This window comes from Canis lupus, chromosome 9 (assembly GCF_003254725.2).
Source record: "Canis lupus dingo isolate Sandy chromosome 9, ASM325472v2, whole genome shotgun sequence".
NCBI classification, from domain to species: Eukaryota; Metazoa; Chordata; class Mammalia; order Carnivora; family Canidae; genus Canis; species Canis lupus.
The window spans coordinates 31,939,536-31,943,893 of NC_064251.1; positions in this window are offsets into that span (position 1 = coordinate 31,939,536).

Below are 4,358 nucleotides of genomic sequence, written 5' to 3' on the forward strand. Positions count from 1 at the left end.
AGTAGGTAAATTTATTCCATCTGCCCGTAAGCACATTGGATCCTGGGACTCCAGGTTCAGGAACTGGGCAGAGAGCATAACCATCGGAACCACTTACACCACCCCTCATGACTAAAAATTTTAAATGAAAGCTGTGAGATCTGTTCAAACTGTTCGTATATTTAGGTATAGTAATATATGTATGCTCTAGATACATTGGGTTTTTTTTCCCCTACCTTTGATTGGTATTGCCAAATTTAGTTTTTTAAAACTTTTAATAAATTCCTATTAACATGCAGTGTAATATTAGTTTCAGGTATACAGTACAGTGATCCAACACTTCCACAGGACACCCAGTGCTCATCACAACCAGTGTGCTCTTCCATCCCCATCACCTAGTTCCCCCACACCTCACATCCCTCCTCATCTGATAACCATTAGTTTGTTCTCCATAGTTGAGTCTGTTTTTTAGCTTGCCTCTCTTTTTCTCCCCTCTGCTCAATTTGTTTCTTAAATTCCACAGATGAGTGAAATACAGTATTTATCTTTCTATGACTTATTTTGCTTAGCACGATACTCTGTAGCCCTATCCATATCATTGCAAATGGGAAAATTTCATTCCTTTTTATGGCTGAATAGTATTCCATTTAAAATATAGACATCACATCTTCTTTATCCATTCATTAGTTGGGGACACTTGGGCTATTTCCATAATTTGGCGATTGTAGATAACGGTGCTACAAACATCAGGGTGCATGTATCCCTTTGGGTAATTACCTAGTAGTGTAATTGCTGGACTGTAGGATGGTTGTATTTTTAACCTGTCAAGTTAATCGATGAAGTGTTCTATATACTGGCTAAAAGACAAATAAGCATTATATAAATATACTCTGATAAATACAGAAACTAACCCAAATATTTGGCAAGTTCACATGATCTAGGATAGTCCTCAGTAAATAAAAGCTAATTTAGGTTTATTGGTTTAATTGAAACAGGGAGATCTTGAGAGTTCCCAGTATTAAGTATAATACTTTTATTCTTCCTCAGTTTACTAAAAGTCAAATAAGCTTATGTTTCGTTCACATCAAATTCTGTGACAGAATTTGTCAGAAGGCAATTTTAGATGGCCAGCTATTTAATGTCTCTAGAAGTTTTCTGAGTAATCTAAGTATAATTGTTATGGCCAAGTAAATTAAGTATATTTATGTAAGACAAAAGTTTATAAATGAGCTTTTCCTCAATAACTGTATTTTATGATAGGTCTACTTTAAAGTAGTCTCTCAAATGTTCTTGGGACATCTCAGCCCATATAATCCTGTGAGCCAGTTTCTTATGATAAATCTTGAATTTGGACAGAAATTAAGAAGGATTGTCTTCACAGACAGACGGGATATTCTGAGGCAAAGCACATGCTGGAGAGAGAAACAGACAGATAGGGGCAATTGGGGGTAATAACCAAGAATAGCCAGCATTTATCGGCCACTTATGAAATGTCGGCACAAGCTTAGCACTTTGCACACATCAGGTCATTTCCTCGTTGTTCATGTATGAAGACTGAGAGAGCATGGAACCTTGTCTTGCTCCTAACTATATTCTCCATATATAGAACACAAAAACTATTAAAACCATCTGCTGAAGGAATGGATGACTCCATGGTAGAGCTACAATCCTAAAGCCCCATGACCTCAGTTTGAGCGCTATGTCAGAAAGATGGGCACCAAAAAAGGGTACGCTCGATCCTGTGTTCCACCTAATTCTCACCAAAGAGTGGACTTTGAGAACAAATGAAGTTTTAGAAATGTTTTAAAGCTAGAATTATTTTCTTTCAGGATTTTTTGTTTTTTCCTTTGTACTTAGAATTAAAAAAAAAATTCTTTTGCTATATATTTTGAGTCGACTCTCTTGAAGACTTACACCGACTATCTGAAAACCCAGACGGGAAAGGTCTTATTGATTTAACTGGAGGAGGGGAGAGAGGCAGCAGGCAAAGCAGAAGGAGAAGAGAAGAGCTTTTCATTTGCAGGCCAGAATCCTGACGGTTCAGAAAACCTGTATTCCCCCAGGGACAGGTAGGGAGGTGGGTGGGGGAGAGGGCAGCACACCAAGTCCATTTTCTCCTATCTATCTTACCTGATTTGTCTCTAGTGGTTCATAAACCGAGAAAAAGCCAGTGGATACCAAGCAGGACAAAAAGGGTACTTAGAGCTCAGGGAGGACATACAGCAAGTTTTGTTTTATGTCAAACACTTAACGAGGGGCTGGATCTGTTTTTACGTGGTCATGGATTCTGCTTACCAGTGAATGTGGTGTTTCATTTTCCACGGGAGAGAGAGTAATAGTCCTCACCAGGAGCCTGCCCTTCAGGCCTGGTACTGAATAATTACTGGACTGCTGAAAGCTTCCAAGTAGAAGCTCAGCCTCCACTATACCGCTTGGCTCCTGTTCCCATTCCAGCTACTTTAAGCTCTTGTAAACAGCCTTTGTTTTCCATTACAAGCTGGGAAATGTGACCGTGTGGCAGTGGTGCCGGGTCCCTGGAGAGGGCCTGCCAGGGAGGCCGTTTCCTCACATCTCCTTTCAGCTTGTAACTTGCTGTCGAGGTTGGCTAATCACTGAAGCTCCATGTCTTCCCATCCTATTCTGTTCCCCTAATTTACAGAACAGCCAGAGACCCGCTTGAGGACTAGCGGATCGACCAGATGTTTCCTGAGCACAGACAGAGTCCGTTTCCCCTTGCACATCATCTTGTGAGAGGGGAGGGCCGGCAGGGCGCTCACCCCTGCTGACATCATTGGGTGAGGTGGCCTGGGGGAGAATTTCAAAGCAGGGCAGCTTGGCCAGGGAAGAGCTCAGCTGGTGGCCCTGGGCTGGGATTAACTGACCCAGATGCCTAGGGAGAAGGATTTAGCAATTTAAGTGTGTTGGTTCTCTGGGAGGAAGTAGCCCCTCCATTCCCTGCACATCCCTGGGCTATGGATGAACTTCGCTGGTGGCTCCACATACACATTCAGGGTCACCTTCACTTCCGTCCAAATCCCTGTGGTTTCCGGACTTTTGCTTGAGGTTGTGATGAGACAAGCTCATTTGATTGCAGTGAATGATGACAAAATCATAATAAATGATAATGATAATAATAAATTAGTGGGCCTTCTTCCACAAATGCAACATAGGGGACCCACATGCTAACAAATCTATCATTTTGCATCACTTCTTAGATCACTAGCTTGTCAGATTCAGGGTGGTAGGAACCAATAAAACTTTTTAATATAGAGAATAACTGACATGGATTTAATCGCCAGCTTCCCCTTAGGAAGGTCATTAAAAGTAGATGAAACCAAGTAAATGAATAGACTGTGCCATTTACTATCACTCCAGTTTTATAAAAGAAAGGTTAGTTTAGCCTCTTCTGCTCAAATCCTTCCAAGGAATTGTCTTCACTGCTCCTAATCAAATCCAAACTACCAGGACCTGGGGATCCCTGGGTTGCCCAGGGGTTTGGCACCTGCCTTTGGCTCAGGGCGCGATCCTGGAGTCCCAGGATCAAGTCCCACGTCAGGCTCCCTGCATGGAGCCTGCTTCTCCCTCCTCCTGTGTCTCTGCCTCTCTCTCTCTCTCTCTCTCTATGTCTATCATAAATAAATGAATAAATCTTAAAAAAAAAAAAAAAAAAAGAAACCTACCAGGACCTGAACAGTTCCATGTGACACAGGATCGGGCCCCTGCCTACTTTTCAAGCTCCACTTCCTTTTCCTGATTTCTCCCCAGCCTCGTTTCTGTACCTCAAAATTGCTATGGTCTTTGCTATTCCCAACATCTGGAATGCTGTACATCCCGCCCCAGATTTGTATACAGTGCTCTGCCAACGGTAGGCAGCTTTCTGACATGGCTCTCAGTGGCCCCCAACTCCTGATAGTAACACTTTTATGTAGTCCTCCCCCCTCCCCATATGTGAGCTGGACCTAATGACTAGCTTCTAAAGAATGGACTAGAATAGAAGAGGCTTTCTCTGAAGAGTAACAGCAGTGATGGGATGTCATATCGACATTAGGTTATAAAAGACTGTGACCTCATCCTTGCTTAATTCTCTCTGGCTCTCCTGGCGTACTTGTTCCAATGAAGCAAGTTGCCATGTGTGAGCTGGCCTATGGTGAGACTGGTGTGACAAAGAACTGAAGGGGGACTCTTTTTTTTTTTTAATTTTTTTTTAATTTTTATTTATTTATGATAGTCACAGAGAGAGAGAGAGAGAGAGAGAGGCAGAAACACAGGCAGAGGGAGAAGCAGGCTCCATGCACTGGGATCCCGACGTGGCATTCGATCCCGGGTCTCCAGGATCACGCCCTGGGTCAAAGGCAGGCGCCAAACCGCTGCGCCACCCA